This window comes from Anas acuta, chromosome 3, assembly GCF_963932015.1.
Source record: "Anas acuta chromosome 3, bAnaAcu1.1, whole genome shotgun sequence".
Classification (NCBI taxonomy): domain Eukaryota; kingdom Metazoa; phylum Chordata; class Aves; order Anseriformes; family Anatidae; genus Anas; species Anas acuta.
Window position 1 is genome coordinate 93202236 of NC_088981.1, and position 20720 is coordinate 93222955.

The following is a 20720-nucleotide window of genomic DNA, read 5'->3' on the forward strand; positions in this document are numbered from 1 at the left end:
ATAGAATACTCCTTTCTTCCTCCCTCCCCAGTAGTAAGGAATTGAATTAAAAAGACATGCATGTAAGTATTAAGAAATGATGTGGTTTTATGAAAAATGGATCTTAGAGCTCTTTTTTTGTTGTTCTTATTTTTTTTTCTTTTTTTCTTTCAACCAGATAATAAATTTTATTGATAAAGGCATAAATGATTAATCATGCAGATTGATAAAATGCATTAATTTTCTATTCCTAGAGTACTGTAATACATTTGCTTTTATTGGTACAGCACATTCTTATTAGGTAGACTGTATAGTAGAAAATCAATGTGGCACACATTATAAAGATTAGAAATTGTCTAACTAACAGATCTCAGAATAAAATGGTAAAAAAAAAAAAAAAAAAAGACTTGTCACTGAGCTCGTGTCTTTCCACTGTCAGATCTTGGATTCATCATTCAATGACCTTGAAGAAGCTGGCAGGTGATCCAAAAATCAGAGATAATCAGCTACACACTAACTTCCATCGTGAATCTGTAGCCAAAGAGCTTCATGTGATAATTGCCAGTACAAATAAGTATACCTGTGAAAACACATTAAGTATGAAAAACTTGGCTGAGCTAAAATATGCATCATGCATAAAAATCTGCTATTGAGGAAATACTTTTCAAATAGAGTCATTTTAGCTGTATATTTTAAAATCAAGATCAGATACTTTCTTAAAAGATAAGTGCTATCTGAAATGGGAATTAATTCAGAAAAGTCATCTGACCTGTAGCATGCAAGAGGTCAAACTAGATGATTACAGGAGCCCCTTCTGCTTTCTAATTTGTGAAAGCGTGTTAGAAAAATAGATTAATTTGATGAATTTTACTGCTGATTTATGTCTTAATTATACAATTTACATCAAGACTAGTGCAAGAGTCTAAATGTGTTCTTCCATATGCAAGTGAACAGTAAATGCTCAAATGTATGTAATTCTCATTTTATTAACCTTTCTTCCCTCCCCCCCCCCTTTTTTTTTTTTTTTTAATTTAAAACCTGTTTAACGTGTGGTTTTAGAAACTCCTACAAAGAATACACTGGCTACACAACACTTAAAAGGAGGATAAATTCAGGGTTATATCTATTAATATTTTTATCTCACGAGAATACCACCTAGTACTTTATTTAGCTAAAGGGTTCACATACTTGATATCTTTCTAATTCGTAACTTTCTATCACTAATCCCAAAATACTGAAATTAAATTACAGTCATAAAAAATATGCCTTGTGGCTTTCAGTGCCACTTATTTTATGATATTAGACCATGTGAATATAAATCAAACACAAATTTATGCTTTATTGCATCTGATAGCTCAAAGGAACTGACATTCATAGGGAACAAACCCTACTTCAGCATCCAAGTTTATTGCTTTGTCAAGCACATTTTCCCCCTCCATAATAATCGTTCTATTGCAGACTGGAATTAGATGATCTTTAAGGTCCCTTCCAACCCAAACCATTCTTTGATTCAGACTCACATTTTTATAAATCACACAAATAGACAGCACTACATATAGTCTAGCACTTTAATTTTAAAAACTATTTGATTCAGAGGATTAGGTCCATACACATCTAATAGTATATTAAATTCAGAACCTTTTATCAAAGCAGAATGAATTATAAAGTTTTTGCAAACTTGGGGTAAGAGGTAGCTGAGCCTTAGGGTTTCTGTTCAGCCTTGGCTGAACATTTGACACGTGCTTTCATTCTTGGGAAGTAAACTGCATAAACATGGCTTTTAAAGAGAAATAAATTGTTGTATTGGCAGTAGAAATGAATTGTTTGAATATGTCCTTCCTTCCCATTTTCCTTTCACTGTTTTGATTTAACAGCTTTTCTCTGTTCCCTTTCTCTGTTATGAAATATGTCACATGATGGTTCAATAGAAAAACAGCATTACTGCTTATTTGCTTGAGCAATCCTGCTCAGTCATGTACCAGCTTTTGTCTGCGAAGCCCCTCTGGTATCTTTCCTCCTATAATGGTATTTCAAGGTGGAACTGCTGCTTCCCTGGCAGCAGCACTAAGTAGTTTCTGAGGAGCACTTGGGCTATCATCAGCTAAATAGATTGTGAAGAAGGGAGAACATTAAATGTGTAAGTAGAGAGAATCTGAGAGCAAGAGAGAAAGACTGATCAAGAAGACAAGATTTGGATATCTCTGCAGCCATAAAATTTAGTTGGATTATAAAGGTAATATCTATGAAGTGGTGAGGTGCAAAGAGCCACAAAAGGAAAATGAATACTGTATTGTTTGTGAAAAGAATGAATTCATCAGCAAACCTTATAAATGAATGTAATGATGCTCCATCACACAAAACATCTGCAGCACCACATTTTCTTTAGCCCCCCCCCTCTTGTCTTAGAATTAATTCACTAATAAACTGTAGGCTGAAAAGGCAAAACTAGTTTTAACATAACAGATATTGCTGATAACATAACAGATATTGCCTTCTGCTGATTTTCTGGAACCACTGGTGATATAAGAAGCCTCCAACAATTAACCTTCTTTAGCTAACCTCAGGCATTTTTATCTTTATTCTAAAGCAGAATAGGATCCTGTTTTAAGCAATACAACAGTGAACAAAAGTACTGTTACCTTTACTAACTATAGTACCTAAAGGTACTATAGTTAGACTATCAGCTAAACTCCATTGATTAATTAGCTCACTAACATCATTACAATGAGGCAAAGCCAGGGTGATTTGCTCTATTTATAGCAACAATCAGATAAGAAAGTTCAGCAGTTGGTTAAATCATGCCATCATCATTATTAATATTCACCAATGTAGAACATTTGAAGTGAAAAGGTCTTATTTTAGTTTTCCAACTTGGTGCAATTCATGTAAAAAAAAAAAAAATCAGTGCAAGCACACTATTCCTCTGTGCTTTTCTTGGGCTTCTTTCTTACAGCTAAGCACTAAGAAGAGTTCACAAAAACATTTATTTTGATTAGGAAAATGAACGTGTTCCATCTGCAATATTCACTTCTTCATGAAGTCTACAAATATCTAAAAACAAACACATTTAATGATGAGGGCACAGATCCAACCTTGACAGAGCAAATTACAATACACCTTTCCTAAATAGGTCTCTGAACTGTATACAGAAGCCGGAAGAGGGATGACTATTTAACCTTTTTCATAAGACATGCCCAATTATAATTTCAGTCAGCAACTTTAAATAAGCAAAAAAGAAAAAGCTCTTCTTCACTTCATGTTTATGTAAACACTGAAACTCATTGCAGAATCCAAGGCAAAGTTGCTTCAAGTCCATCAGAAGCTGTTACATGAAGTAGTTTGGATGTAACATTGCACTTGAGAGCTCTGAAACCAAAAAAAAACTACCAACAAACAACACAAAACCACAAAACAAAACAAAACTCTAAATTTAAACTGTTTCTTAAAATTCATTTCCCTAACATCTACTCCTATCCCACTTGAATATAGCACAGTGTCTTCAGTGTGATCTGAGAAAAGATGGACATGTTCATACTGAGTATTTTGAGGAATAAGAAGGTAAAGGCTCAAAGCTGTTTTGAGATAAAGTGTTTGGTGATTTTGGTGATTTTAAAGGAAATAGCTTTTCAAATGAATCTACCATTTATTTATAAAATTACTTATAGTAAAGGTTTTAATGACAGTTAGAACCCTGGATCTACCCTTTACAAAATGCAGGAAGGGACAATATTCTTCAGAATGAAAATTTTAAGTAGACATTGTAGATTAACAGCAGGAACCAAACCAGTGACAAAAGAATTTTTTAAGTGATGTATCACTTACAGTCATATGAAGACTAATTGACAGTGACTTGCATTATAGGCTATGACCTGTATTTTCTGTACTCAGGTTCAATGGGTTACTAGTCCACAGTGACATAACATCAGACCAAAAGTACTACATTGACCTTATCCTTTTATGAGCATTATTAGGCTTTTTTCTTTGATCTCTGATCCCTCAGAAAAACAGATCATATTCCAGGGGGTCAAAGATCCCTCTAATCAGTGTTATATCTCTGACAATGGCCAGGTAACAGGTGTTTAAAGGAGAAAACAAGGATAAGGCAAGTTTGTAATGATACTTTCCACCATTACTACTTCCCATCTTTGAGCAATCGGCATGTTAGCAGATTCCTGAGGTAAACCATTAGCAGTCTGGTTAAAAGGTCTTCACATGTTTTTATTCTAATAATTTTGCTTAATTCTCTTCTGAAGCCATCTAAACCTCTGGTTTCCACAATAGCTAGAAGCAATGCTGCCCACAGTTTTTTTGCAGTGTTCTTTCTTTGCTACCTTTAAAACAATTGTTGGATAATTCTATTTGGGTTGTTCATATAAAAGAGTATATTTCCCTTTCCACTTTTTTCCCTACCACTTGCAATATTATTTTCCTCAGTAAAATCTTAAGGAGTTCTAATATATTTAGTCACTCCTTGAATCGATCTTACTTTCAGCAATCATTTTATTTTTGTCACTCAACTTAGTATTACCAGAAAATTTTATTACCTTCTATATTCATGTCCTTTCCTGAATACTGCATGACCATGGTGATCAGTACAGGTCCAGTGTAGGTCCATGGATCTAGTATCAAATTTCTATAGTCAACTTTTCCCATTTTCATAAATAGTTCTTTGTTTCTACTGTTGACTTTTTTTTTTTTCTCCTCCAGTCTTGAGCACATTATTAATCACAAAGGAACCAATCAGATGGTAATGGAGCTTCATGAAGGTCATTTAAAAGATCCCCAAAGTAGATTTAAAAAAAAAAAAAACAACAAAAGTATACTTCATGAAATTCATGAGTGATGACTTTTTAAGGGAAATGTAAGATATGTAATGTATACTTTCCCTCTTCAAAAAGCATGATGATTCTTTCCTATCATGTATATTCATGACTACTACTTCTATAACATGAAACTGCAGAATATAGAAATCAGAGTCACCAATCCAGTGTTTCAGAATCCTTGGCAGTCCTTGTAAAAGTCTGGTTACATACATGTATCTGGTACCTTTGCTGGCTCCTACATTGTTTTCAACTAGACATTACTTATTATAGTTCCCAGGCTAAAAATTTAATGCTTGAATTCCTTTAGTACTCATTCTGATTGTCATCGGATCATAAGAAGTGAAAAAATCTTTCAGGACCATTTGTTTTTTTCTAAGATGACAAATACTGGAATAGTCATTCCTATATCATATTTACTTAGGAACTACTGTCTATGAGACAGACTAGGTATGACCTGGCTTATGTCTCTGGTTTTAACCTTTTTCCTTCTTTCCCCCAGAACATCACGATCATGTTGGTTGGTCATGTTGGATCTGGAGTGATCTCCAGCTTCTGCTAGCTCCAAATTGTTCCAGTAAACTATCTGAGCTAGTGTTGAATCCTGTGTCAGTGTCACATATAATGTAGACATTTTTGCACCCTACTGAATATTCTCCTTCCTTTTGAACGTTTGTCTGTTCATAACTTCATTTAAAACACCTGTTTCAGGTTATCTAGCTTATATTTTAGTTTTCCAGCCTTTGCACTGTTTCATGCATATGATCTTGTTCTTTTTCTTCTTCCTTTTTCATTTTATTTTATTATTTTCATATTTTTTTCATGTTTTTCTTGATGACCTGTTAAAACGAAAATACACATTTACTCTTTATTTGTTGTCACTTGTTTGAATTTTGTTGACTTTTGCCGTATGCTTCATTTGAGTACAGTGTTCTGTAACTTCACTACCAGATGAATCATCTCAAACTGTGTACTTTTTAGCACATTGGTTTTCAGATCATTAGTTTAAACACTTCCCCATAATTATTTCTGTTTCAAGTCTCATCAATAGATTTCATTGGCCTTGGGTGGACTACCTCCATCATGTGTACATTCCATTATTATTATTTATTTACTTATTTATTTTTATTTCACCAGTTCCTCATTGATTGACTGCTCTTCTTTAGACCACTTCTCAGTCATAAATTGACATTGCACTTTGTCTATCCCTGTTCATGGTACTGAGAACATTTCTCAGTACATCTTTTCCCGAACTGTGTATATCATCTGCTGCTAATATACTCTAATATTACCTCTTGAGATTTCCAGTTATCCAATAAGTCATCAGAAAACAAGACAGAAGTATTTGGGCATTAGAATAGTACACAAAGCATCAAAACCATGTGTATCCATATCTTTGTTCTTGTTATTTTGCTTCCTAAGAAGTGATTATATAAAATTAAATTAAATTAAATTAAATATTTCAGGTATGTAACAAAACTTATTTTCCTTCTGTTTTTAATGAAACACTGCATTAATATTTTTCTTAATAATTCAACAAAATACTAACAAGAGTTTTAAGTGGCTATATACTACATAGCACAGAAACATGCAGAACTTTGCACTAATTTCTGTAATTGATTGTCCTGGTTTCAGTTAGAACAGAGTTAATTTTATTCCTAGCAGCTGGTAGAATGCTGTGTTTTTGGCTTTGGATGAGAAGAGTGCTGATAACACCCCGATGTTTTAATTGTTGCAGAGCAGCGCTTATACCAAGCCAAGGACATCTCAGCTTCTTGCTCTGTCCTGCTAACGGGCAGGCTGGGGGTGCAGCAAGAGCTGGGAGGGGACAGACCCAGGACAGGTGACACAAACTAGCCAAAGGGGTATTCCATACCATCTGACGTCATGCTAAACAATATATAGGGGTGGCTAGCCGGGGGAGGGGGGCCGGACTGCTCGTGGTTAGGCTGGGCATCGGTCAGTGGGTGGTGAGCAGTTGCATTATGCATCACTTGTTTGTACACATTATTATTATTATTATTATTATTATTATTATTATTGTTGTTGTTGTTGTTGTTGTTGTTGTTATTGTTATTATTATTGTTGTTATTATTATTTTTATTATTATCATTATTATTTTTTTTCCTGTCGTATCAAACTGTCTTTATCTCAACTTATGGGCCTCACTTTCCATTTCTCTCCCCCATCCCAGAGAGGGGGGGGGGGAGGGTGAGTGAACGGCTGCGTGGTGTTTAACTGCCAGCTGGGTTAAACCACAACATTGATCTAAGGCTTTTGTGATTTAAGAGAGTGTTCTGTGCATTAACAATTGAAGATGTGATTAAATACAAGTCATACAAAAAAAAATAAAATTAAAAATAGAATTTGTTACAGGTTTTGATATGACCTCTCTTGGACAGGATGCTAACCTGTCAATGTATGTTGTGAAAGGTGAAAGTACACTGTGGGGCCAGTAGGCATTGTTTTCCTTCCTTCCTTCCTTCCTTCCTTCCTTCCTTCCTTCCTTCCTTCCTTCCTTCCTTCCTTCCTTCCTTCCTTCCTTCCTTCCTTCCTTCCTTCCTTCCTTCCTTCCTTCCTTCCTTCCTTCCTTCCTTCCTTCCTTCCTTCCTTCCTTCCTTCCTTCCATTTCTCCTCTCCTCTCCTCTCCTCTCCTCTCCTCTCCTCTCCTCTCCTCTCCTCTCCTCTCCTCTCCTCTCCTCTCCTCTCCTCTCCTCTCCTCTCCTCTCCTCTCCTCTCCTCTCCTCTCCTCTCCTCTCCTCTCCTCTCCTCTCCTCTCCTCTCCTCTCCTCTCCTCTCCTCTCCTCTCCTCTCCTCTCCTCTCCTCTCCTCTCCTCTCCTCTCCTCTCCTCTCCTCTCTTCTTCACCCTGCCCTGGGTGACGCTGGGCCAAAAAGAAAAGAGGGACTCAAAAAAACCACAACCCCGGCCAAAAAAAACTCAACCCTTCTTCTGTTATAGAACCATCAAAACTAGAGACTTTAGTGGTCTTCTTCAGCTCCCCAAGTATTGAATATCTCATTCTGTATTCATCTGTTACTGTTGGTTACATGTTTCACTAAGTTTTACCTTGCCTGGCTGTGCATCAAAGAATACTGTCATTATTATTCATTATCCAATTTCCTATCAGACAGCTGCTGGCTCAGATATTTATTATGTTAAATACTGTAAACTAAGAAGTTTCTCTGCAAAAACAAGAAAGCATAAACAAAATAAAAAAGAGAAAAAAACACACACCTATGCCAGGTTGATGAAAAGAAGTCCAAATGTTAAAAAGCCTAAATATGGATTAATCTTGTACTGCAGAATTTAGCCCAGCTTGAATATCAGATGTGTCTTTTAGTGAATTAAACCCATATTTTTCTATTAGTCAAGTCACCTTGCATTTTATGAGTCAAATCTAGCTTCAGTTCTCATGCCTGAATACCAGATCTTATGATTAGTGACAGATTTTTCTCTTTCTCCTTTACCACTTGACAGCTTTTGAGCCTCAGATAATTATATTTCTCTCTATTATTAAAATCTTTTTGTATCTATGATTTAAAGGAAAGATATGTATGTACTTTGCAGAATGAGCCTATTAGAGAGTGGAGGAGGAGGAGGATGTCATTTAAGGACTGTCTCTGCTACCAGCAAAGGAAATTGCGAAAGGATCAGTCCTGTGACCTGGCTTATGCAAATTTACCCACTTACTGTGCAGTGCCCCAGTGGGGCTGGCAGGAACCTGAGTGGGCTCAACCATGTGCAAATACAGAGATGACTGCTGATTTGGACCAAGGGACTGGAAACCCTTCAGCACAGGAACCTTGCCTTTTCCTGTATTTATAAGTAAGCTGCAAGCTGTCAGAGTAATCTGTGTAGAAAAAATATTATAATGTCTCACATCATTGTTACATTTTTGGTCACCAGTACTGAAGAGGACAAACATATTTTTTGTGAAGTTGAAACTGAGATGCATCACTTAGCATGCATTGAGTGATCAGTACAAAACTGGAGCCCATAGCAGACTTAAAACCTTAGGAGTGTTCCAGGAACACTTTTGGGGAAATATCCAGATCTGTACAATCCTTCCAGTGATTCTTGAAGACAAATAATCCACATTATTATTATTATTATTTTTATTATTTTTATTATCTTTGGCTCCTGGCTAGAAAACACTTTCACTCCATGGTAGTTTTAATTATTTCCTCTTCTAAAGAAAACAGATTAGGGTTTTCAAAAGTAATTGAAGATACATATATAGTCTTATAAATATGACCTCTAGATTGCTTTGTTATATTGGGAACTAAAACAACACACTATCAATAAACATGTTGGTTGTGTATAATTGTCCTTTCAATTATTTTCACATTTAGGACCTATAAGCATTTCATTTAAGATAATTAAAGGACCAATTAGATATTGCTTGTTTGTGGCATTCACTTCTTGTATGCATAATTTCATGTTCACAGGCAACCTTTCTTCTAATCTGTGCACTAAGCATAGTTTTTATAGATTATTACCTGGTATCTAAATGTACAGTGATACACATAGGGCCCTGAAGAACACATTGCAAGCATACCTGTTTCCAAAAGCTTGGTATGTTTAGGTATTTCTCTCTAGTTGCTTTTAAAGGGTGGTAAAATTAGCCATACGAAGAAGCATCAATACTAGGGAGTCGAAGAATCACATAACAAATACAATAGTGATACCAATGTTTTTATAAAATCAAGGTCATGTTTCTTGTAAATAAACCAAATTTTAGACAAAATACCTAAAGTTAGTCAGATGCATTTCAGTGTTAGCAATGTAAACATTTAATTTACTGAGCGTTTTGCTTTGAAGAATGTAATTAAGTTGGCTGCTTATTTTTCATTTGCTGTTACAGAACAGCTTGCAAACAAGGCATCCATGTCTCAGTTTAAGATCAGTTGGATCATGAGTAGCCAAGATCTACAATGAAAGATCTAAAGAACTCATGGTGGAACATGAGCAGAGCTTGGGAAAGTATTATTTAAGAAAGCATTATTCACTTCAGTTTTCTGGTTTTAAAATTATTCATGCTTGTCAGATGTTCCTCAGAGTTCTTTCAGTGGCTTTTTCTTCTGGATTTCATAACTCTGTGTGCTCTAGGTGTAAAAGATATTTATTGGGATATGCAGCTGAGCTCTTCACATTTTCACTGCACACAAGGTATTTACGTATATTTATATATTTAATTAACTTAATGAGGATTCTGTATGATTATATAAGTCATAGTAAGTTGGTTCCAACCACTTATAGAAAACTGTCATTACCTAACCCCAGTTCTTCATCTGGAAATTGAGTTCACAGAACTTTCTTACCATGAATGTCTCTGAAAATATAAAAATAAAGTGCTGTATGTGAAGGAGGTGAAGGATGGCAAGCTGAACACCTAAATTTGCATGAGTTGCAGAACTCCTGGCACTAGTGCACTAACTGAAGTTCAGACTAAATCCAATAAATCCAAACTAAATTCTGGGAGTTTACAAGACTGTCTCTTCCTTTAAGATTTTTTTTTTCTTCTGTAAGTTGTTTAAATAATTAATTTTACATCAAAATAATCACAAATGAGTCTGGCTTCAGAATATCTACAAATACATAAATGGAATTGGTTCATAACCTTTGTAAGGATATATGTATTCTGTTACAGGACATATAAATTGCTTTTTTATTTCCATTCCCCTTGACAAATAATAAGAGTGAGCTGGATCATAAGATGGAGAATCTACACTGAATAAAGAGCTCTTATGTATGTGCCCCAAATTATTAGTAGCATTGTTACAGTTCACTGAAGGTCTTTAATTAGTATGCATCCACAGTGAGAAAGGACAGTGTAGAGCATTTTACAAGAATACAATATCATTAAATAAACCAGTGGTGTTGTCTCATCAGTAATACTGTTGGATATGCTAGTCAATCTACCATTCAAATAGCACACTGCAGATTTTGAAGATCTTTGTAAAAGGGTGGTGAGAGTGATAAAGACAATGAGAATGTCTTCGAAAATATGTTGATTAATGGGGCTGCTTTACCACAGGGAAAAAAAAAAATCAGAAAGGATATCAGTGAATGCATGAGAAATAATGAAGAGCAAGAGGAAAGTAGACTGTATATTTTTGTCCTCTTTAAGTCATGGCAGAAGAAGGAAAAACTGAATTAAATTAGTAGTAGAAAATACAGCATAGATCCAACACTTTTCCTTTCAATAAGGTAATACCATAGAACTCATTAAGGCTAAAAATGTTGCTACCTTATTGAATCATAGAAACATTCAGGTTGGAAAAGACCTCTAAAATCGTATAATCCAACCTTTAATCTAGTACTAAAGTCCACCATTAAACCATGTTATTAAGTTTTACATCTACGTGTTTCTTGAAGACTTCCAGGGATGGTGACTCAACCACTTCCCTGGGCAGCCTATTCCAATGCTGCACAACCCTGATAAATGCTAAATGCTTCTAAACAAGTAAAGAAATTTCTCTTAATATCCAACCTAAACCTCCACTGGCACAACTTGAGGCCATTTCCCCTTGTCTTATCACTTGGTACTTGAGAGACAACCACCTTGCTACAACTTCTTTAAGGCAACTGTAAAGTGTGATAAGGCCTCCCCTGAGCTTTCTTTTCCTTAGACTAAAAAACCCCATCTCCTTCAGGTGCTCCTCATAAGACTTATTTTCTAGACCCTTCACCAACTTCATTGCCCTTCTTGGATATGTTCCAGTACCTCAATGTCCTTCTTGTATTGAGAGTCTCAAAAAATATATAGTATATATATTTTATTCATATATAAAACTATATATATATACATATATATACATAAGAAAAGCTTTGACTTAGCCCTAATCTTTAGCTTTTCAGACATTCTTGTGTTAGAAATTAGGTGAAGTTTCTGAAGATTCCCATTCACAATTAAGATACCTGGGATCCTCTTTCTCATGGGTTAATGCACTGTGAAATCTATTCAATAGATGTGCTAAGCTGCATCTTAAAACCAGCTAAACTTCTCATCTCCACAAAACCTATTTACTGTGAGTGCACAAAACAGCCACAGATAAATTATATGCCTACTTTTGTCACAAAGTAACAGGAAAGATAGATGATTGTTGCTGAACCAAATATGTTTTCCAAATTACATTCAGTCCAAAATAAAATTATTTAAAGGAAAAAAAATCAAGAATATTATGTCACTTCTTGAATATAGCACTGTAACATTCTTCTTGGATAATTAAGAAAAGAATTAGGTTTTGCCCTCTGTTGAGGTATCAGTGCAAAAGCTGCAGAGGTGTACACCTCAAAACATAGAAATTATAGCTCAGGTATGCAGATCAAGCCACAAAAAATTGTACCTGTGTGATGTGTGTAGGCAAGATCTAGTAACACAGTTGTTCATAAATGCTTTGCTTGTTCCTCGCTGCTATAGAGGAAATAAGAGGTTAGCATAAATAACCAGGAAACTGTCTAAATTACTCTTGAGTAATTCAAGACATTTACACACATACAGGTTTCATACTCCCAAATCCATTAACAGAACTTAATACAGCAGATTGAGAGCACACTGGATAGCAAGCAATGCTCCAGAGTAGAGGACTGAAGCTGCCTCCTGTGCATCAATCTGTCTCCTAGGCAACTAGTATTTAATTAATTATCCAAATATGATGCCCTCCCTCTACTAGAGACAACTTAGATCATGTTTTTGCACTGAATCCTACCTTTAGCTATTGATACTTTTGCAAGTAACATTATAGCACAGTGTTGATTATACCCTGGACTGTGTTTTGCTGCAATACTGTACTGTATTATCTGGTTATTTTCAAAACTTTTTTTGTTTCATCCTGTAGTGGAAGATGGGTATATCCTACATAAATACTTTGCTGCTCACTCACTTTCTTCAAATCTTGTCATCCCATGTGCCTAAAGAAACACAGCTTCTTTGTTGTGCTGTAGCATTTCCTATTATTATATACCATATTATTATTTTAACACCCTCCTAGTTTTAAACTTATGCTTTAGATTTGCTCTGTTTTTTTTTTTTTTTGTTTTTTTTTTTTTTTTCTGTGCTTTCATTCATAGGCAATTAAAAGAAGAAAGAAAATTAAATTATTTTCATTTAAGTAACAATGTTGAAATTGAATGCTGAGAAACTTTCACTTTGTATCAGAATTTATAATATTTGTTCAAAATAGCAGTTATCTCTATTGACTTCTGTGTGTATTTTTACTGTAAGACAAAAATATAGATACAACCATAGTAAATAAAATAAATGATAAATAAATAAATAAATAAATAAATAAAACATGAATCACCAAGGATTAACAAAGTACTCAAAACTGCAATACTCCCCAAATCATTTTATTTCTTGCATAAATTTCTGTCTGAACAGATATCTGGAAAAAGTATCACACATTTAAAGATGCTACCAGAAAGCAATGAGTAGCACCCTTTCAGTTGCTCACTTCTGCTCTACCACATGTTCTGTTAACATTGACCATTTTCAGAAAAGATCTGCTATTTAGAGAGGAAGTGAACTTCAGATGAGCAAAGTATTCACTTGTCTACTTGCTTGTCACTTGAGGCACTTGTGCATGTGTTTAACTGATATTTGGTGTAATGTATACATCTAAATACAACAAGGCATGGTCTCTGGTCCTGAGTCAGCATGCCACAGGCTAGCTACACCAACATTACTTTGCACTTGGCTTTGAGTCTCTTTGACTACAACTCTGCTGCTACTGGCTACTTCTATGCAGTACACTAAACAAAGCCTAAGCAATATTTGAGTATGATTTGGAGGTTAAAATAGGGCAGGAAGCACTTCCAACACACAGGTCTCAGAATGTCACCCATTTCCCAACAAAAGAGTATATCTGTGCTGACGTGAGACATTCCATGAAAACTAGGGTCATCAGAAGAAGTATCCTGGCTTGTTTTAGGGTACCCTGGGTCCTCCTTCTTTCCCTTCATGAAGATGGATATGACATTTTTGTTTTTGCAGTCAGCAGAAATCTTATCATGACATTTTACAGAAACCCTATCATGACATTTTAAAGATGACAGAGAAAGGCCTCTCAAAGAAATTATCCAGCTCCTGCATCAATGGATTCATCCCATCCCACTTGATTCCATAGTCTTGTGTACGTTGAATTTGCTTAAGAGTTTCTTAACTGCATCTTCGTCTACTATGAACAGTGTTCATTATCACACCCTCTGTTACTAGATCCAAGAGGCATGAGATCAAATCTTACTGGTAAAGGTGGAGAGGAAAATACTACCAAATAATTTTGTCTTTCCTGCGACCGTTGTCACTAGCTAAGTGGGCAATGAACCCACATTTTCCTCAGTTTCACTTCTTTTGCTGACATCCATTAAGAAACTTTCGTTAGTGTTCATGTATGTTGGTAATTGCAGCCCCAACTAAACTCTGGCTCCCCTAACTCCGCCCCTACATGCTTAGGCAATGTCTCTATATTCCCCAAGTAGCCCATCCTCATCAACACCTTCTCTGTATTTCCTTTTCATTTGACTCAACACAATGGTAAGTCTGCTTTTAGGACTGGACAAAATAAAAGTGGTCATAGTCACCTGATGTGAAATGCTCAACCACTACAAACTGCTGGTCCAAATGTGTTCATAATTTTTTGAAGAGTCAAAGCTAAGTCAGGAGTCATCGATTCTGCACAGATAGCATAAATCTTTAATAAACAACACATATATCCTCTCTGAAGCATCAGAACTATATTAATGCCCTTAGTTTTCATCTGGTTGCAGCAGGTATTGCCAGGTGACCCAGTAGTACCCAGAATTTGGGTTGATTGTGGTTGAAGCATTGTGTATGTCTGGCCGATGGAGCTGAACATAGGAACAGTTGATTACCTCTCCTGGAGAATCCAGCTGCGGATCCTGTAATCCATGGCATGGGCTGCTTTTAGATATTTTTTTCTATTTGAAACACACTTTATTTACTTAGTTAAGATGGATTTTCCTAGGAAGAGAAGTGTCTTTGATGTTTTCTATGACAAGTGCGATATGCATTATGTTTGGGCTGAGTTTTTAGTTAAATGAAATCAGGCAGTACAAGTAATAAATCACAGCAGCTATAAATCAATAAAACCCTGTGAAAGTTAGGACAAACTGCCTTGTTCCTATTCCAAAAGTCTGAATTTAAGAGAAAATGACAATAGTCTAGAAAAAATAAGAATACAGTTAAAAAAAAAAAAAAAAAGGCTGTCCTTGAAGACTTATTGTGGGAGCAGACAAGAAAGAAAAATATAGGAGGGCAAACAGAAGAAAAAAAGAAAAAGAAAAAAAAGAAAAAAAAAGAGATGTGCAGACCTTTCCAAGAACCCAAAGAAAATCATCCACACATCTGGAAATAAAACTCATGGCTCCTGATTCTAAATCTTGAATCTTATACAACACACATTTGCACCTCAGAACTACGGGACTGTGACCAATGTGGCCTGTTAAAACATGAAGCATCCACAAGTCTGAGTGCTTTAATATATTCCTTATATCTGAAATTAGTCTTCCCTTGAAGCAGTGGATAACAGCAGAGCTGTGACTGTGTGTCCTGTTGTTTCAGCTGTTAATCAAAGCCTGCATCCCCTGTACTGGGTACCTATTGAGGGTAATGCACATGGGAGGTTGCTGAAAAAGCTTGTACAAACACTGCTCTTAATCAGCACCTATTAAGGCTTCTCCCAAACTCACTTTGCCTCCCTGGAACATGGGGGAGTCACTTAACAATGCCCAGGTCGTGTTCTTGCAGGGGTGATGTTTAAATGTAACACATCATAAGCACTGGTACAGAAAACCACTGTGCCTCAAGGCAGGCAGCCAACTACCATTGCCAACAGCTCACAGCCCCCCTTAGGAGCTTCCATCTGGGTAAATAAGTGGTATTTATCATGAAAGTGAGGCTATGTCTATATTAATAAATTAGTATTCAAGACACAGTTCTGTAGCAATTGCATCCATGCTATTTAACTCTTTTACTCTTCTAATCAGGGCTCCCATGTCCACACTGTATTGCAGTTCACTAGTGTTAAGCATAGGCATAATCTGAATGAGTGCAGCTCCTGTCAGTGTTCCTACAAGACTGATGTCATTCTCAATGAATCCCAAATAATTAGATACATTTACTCGCACACTTCAGCATAAGTATTTCAAGTTTATTGATCATATTCTTCACTAATTATTTGTGTTTGACTGAAGTAAGGCATGTGACACAGCATCATATGAATATTTCCTTGCATGCATGAGCATGATTAGACAGATCAACTACTGTCACTAAAGAATTTCTATTTTGGAGCAGCCCAGTAATAATCTTGGAGAAAGAGATGGATCAGTGCAATTCTAAATTATTCCACTTGTTCACATCCTCAAGGCCTATTCAAAGCCAGAAGCTAGAATTGCAGAAGTATGCCAGTGGGTCTAGTTAAGTTCAAGGAATTGCCTTATTTCCCAGTAGTGCCCATAAAATGCTCCTTAAGAGAAAAAAAAAAAAAAAAGTCAGGAAGCCTTTTAAATGTCTTGACTTAAAAACACTTGGTTTTGGATCCTGTCCAAGCATTCCAGAAATTTTTCTTAGGTGACAGAATAGATGACATATGAAGTTTCTAGGGAGCCACTTGAAAAAATTAGTTTGGCAGTAGTTTCAATTATGAGGAAGGAGTACTGTAATCTGTGTTATAATCCATTTATTTCTTTTATTTAAACTGCTCACATGAAACAAAGGACTGTTATTAAATTAGTTGAAGGATTCTAGTTTATGTCTTATGAAGATGTGGGCTAAGAAACCCAGTCATGGGAGGTCTCACCTTATCAAGCACTGGCATAGTTGGAGATGGTGCTGGTTCCAGTCATGTTCTTCTGGGCTATAAAACTATAGATGATAAAATTGCTAGGGAAAGTCTTAAGGGAAAAAACAAATTGAAAGGAAGGAAGGAAGGAAGGAAGGAAGGAAGGAAGGAAGGAAGGAAGGAAGGAAGGAAGGAAGGAAGGAAGGAAGGAAGGAAGGAAGGAAGGAAGGAAGGAAGGAAACAACACCAGCAAAAAGTGAAAAAAAAACTCAATCTTAGTATTATTTATACTTTTTTTTTTTTTTTTGATTCTTCATTAAGATTGCTCTATATCTTAATTTCCAAAAGACAACAAAGGTGAAGTTCTGTTAACAGACACATTTTCAACCTAAAACAGACAGCTCCAGGCACTGGAAGGTATACGTACTATATTTAGCACATTTTGAGTTATTCTCACTCTCAAGGAACATTCTACAGAACCTGAAAAAAAAGTGTGCTTGCATGGGTGCAAGTGGCAGGCTTACAGTACCTGAACTAAATAAGAAAATAAAACCTCTATATTTCTTGTTATTTTCTGCATGATTGTTTATAAAAGTGAACAAAGGATTAAAAAAAAAATAAAGGAACCCAAGGGAACTATATTTTAGGTAGGTGGACAGCAAAAAATTAGAACCCATGGGATTTTAACTGCTCTCTCATTCCCCCTCCTTAAAGGGAAAGGGGGAGAAAATATGATGAAAAGGGATCAAGGGTTGGGGTAAAGACAAGATCACTCAACTATTGTTGCAGACAAAGCAGACTCAGCATAGAGAGATTAATGTAATTTATTACCTATTACTAACAAGCTACAGAAGTGAGAAACTAAAACAAACAAACAAAACTCAAAACACCTTCCCCCCACCCACCCTCTTCCCCTGACCAGTGCAGAGAAACAGGGAATGAGGGTGGTAGTCAGTCCCTAACACTTCGTCTCCACAGCTCCTTCACGGTCACTCTCTGCCCCTGCTCCATGTGGGGTCCCTCCCACGGGATGCCGTCCTTCCTGAACTGCCCACCGGCAGCAGCTCTTCAAGAACTGCTCCCACACAGTTCCGTCCCATGGGATCCATCACCCACGAGCAAACTGCTCCAGCACGGATCCCCCACGGGTGGGTGGCAGCTCTCCCCAGACCCCTGCTCCTGCGTGGGCTCCTCTCCGCAGGCTGCAGCTCTGGCCCTGGGCCTGCGCCTGCGGGGGCTCTCCATGGGCTGCAGCCTCCTCCAGGCCACATCCACCTGCTCCACCGGGGGCTCCTCCATGGGCTGCAGCATGGAGATCTGCTCCATGTGGGACCCATGGGCTGCAGGGGGACAGCCTGCTCCACCAGGGGCCTCTCCACAGGCCACAAGGGAGCTTCTGCTGCGTGTATGGAGCACCTCCTGCCCTCCTTCTGCGCTGACACTGGGGGCTACAGGGCTGCTTCTCACTCCTTGCTGCATTTGCACAGCAGTTTTTTCCCTTCCTTAAGTCTCCTCTTACAGAGGTGCAAACAACATTGCGTATTGTCTTGGCCAGTGTTGGGTCCCTTTGGAGCCATCCGAAACTGGCACTTACCTAACATGGGGCAGCTTTTGGACTCTTCTAACAGAGGCCACCCCTGCAGCCCCCTGCTACCTAACCTTTGCCACATAAACCGAATACAGGCCACTGAATTGTCAGGCACGTGTTGTCCTTTGTGAAGCCATGTTGGCTGTCTCAGATCACCTCCTTGTCTTGCATGAGACTTAACATTGTTTCCAGGGGGATCTGCTCCATGATCTTCCCAGTCACAGAGGTGAAGCTCACCAGTCAGTAGTTCACCTTTCTACCCTTTCTGAAAATGAGAGTGATGTTTCCCTTTTTCCTGTCACCAGGAACTTCATCTGACTGCCAAGACATTTCAAATATGATGTACAGAGGCTTGGCAATTCCATCAACCAGTTCCTTCAGGACGCCAGGATGCATGTCATCAGGCCCCATAGATTTGTACTTATTCAGTTTCATCAAGTGGTCTCAAACTTGCTCTTTGCTTACAGTAGGAGGGCCTTAGCTCCCCCACCCCTCATTTAGAGATTTAGGGAAACGAGACATGGGAAGTATGACTGGTAGTGAAGATTGAGGCAAAGAAGTTATTGAGACCTCCATGTCTGTTGTTACCAGTTCTCCGTTCTTGTTTATCAGAGGGTGTATATTCTCCTTGGCCTTTCTTTTCTGGCCAATGTGTCCAGAAAATTGACCACTCCCTTGCTATTTTTTGCATCCCTTGCCAAGCTTATTTCTCTGTACATCTGGACAGCATCCCTGCACTATTCCCAGGCCACATGTCCCTGCTTCTACTGGCTCTGAATTTCCCTCTTGTGCCTCAGTTTGATCAGCAGGTTCTTGCTCAGCCATCTCAGTTTCCTGCTCTCCCTGCTTGCCTTCTTGGTCCAAGCACTGGAACTTGCATGTCCACAATACAAAGTTGATAAAATTGTTCTTGACCTGGTTTTCAACCATACTAAATAATTCCTCTGCCAAACAGTTCCTGGGAATAGTTCAGGTGGTAGCACAGACAAGGGAATATTCCCAATAGAGTAAGAGAATAATGAATCCTCCTGTCTTGGAGGCAGTTTAGGACTGGAAAATGAACCTGGACATCGTTACTTTAGTAACATAGATGTAACTTGACAACATTTAGAACACGTCATGAATGTAGATTTATTTTTAAGTATCCTGTCTAAAAACAGCCTTATCTTCCATTTGTACTGGCATAGAGAAAGATTAGCTTTCTGATTCCCTTTGAATATGCAAGCAGTATCTGAGAATAATAGCCAAGACAGTTGATAGCTAAGATGCTAACGCTGGAGGAAAAAAGATTGCCTGATCTCAGGGGATCTAACTTCATCATTAAACTAATGTCATTTAAGTCTGATAAAAAACAACCCTTGTAATTCTCCCACCTGCAGCAGAATTATATTTCAGAATGAAGAATCAAGCAGTAGCATGTGTGCTACGTCTGCTAAACCATTTCCTTTATCCACCAACTGACAATCACATATTTTTATAGAACTGATTTTCTAGACAAGCTAGTGAGAGTTCTTTGTCTTCCATTATTCATTCTCTTTTGAGCTGTTAGTCCATAGATGGGAACTCCCATCACTGTCTCCATTTTGAGAAGGAATGAATTATAAAAATTAGATTCTTTTAAATCCTACACACAAAATACAATTTCCCTGAGCAGAGGAGGAACAGGACAGGTTTTTAGTTTCCTTCAGTCACCTTCTCAGTCATTTTTTTTTAGCCATAGGGCTCCCTTCTTGGGACGAGGTGCATGACTGCTTTTCATCCTGTCTTTTCTCCTTGTATATATACACTCTTTTCAGACAGTCTCCTCATTCACAACCAGTCAAAGGGAGACCTCTCACACAGTACAGCACATCTCCATCCTGGCTCTGGTATTTGGCTACGTTCTCTGGGAGTTGGCATCTTAATTTTTATAGCTTGATGTCATTATATGAAAGAGTTTTAGTTGTTGCATCTCTTTAAGGTAGAAGAAGGCTGAACTAGACATTGTTCTGTTTAAACCGGGCTTGTTGCTTGATCAAAGACCCTTTCACAGGAATGACTAATACCTTCCAGGACATGAAATATCCATGTGCCTCTCATTATTTTCTATCCTTAGCTGTGATGCAAGAAAGCTGTTGCAAGTTTGAGGCTAGCTAAGTTCAATCAAAATTTCACTGTCTGACCATTCAAAATTCTTCTGTAGAATGCTGTTTTCCTGGTGGATCAGCCAATTAACACTTTGAGAAGGCCTGATGGTGATTATTGACAGCTTGGATTGCATGCTTAGTAACTTGAGGATTTCAGTTGTGGATATCAACTGAAAAATCATGTTCTGAATTGTACTTCTGTCTCAGAGCCTAAGCCAGGAGGAAAATACCTAACTCTACCATTCACATGGTAGCCACACTAACTACAAACCAGCTTCACAAGGTGTCAGCACACAAACCATAGTAAACCTGTTTGTCCTTGAAGGCCACTTAGGCACATGTCAGTGGGATAATAAGAATAAGAATGATTTATGGAGCATGCTAGGTGTCTAGTAAGACTTTAC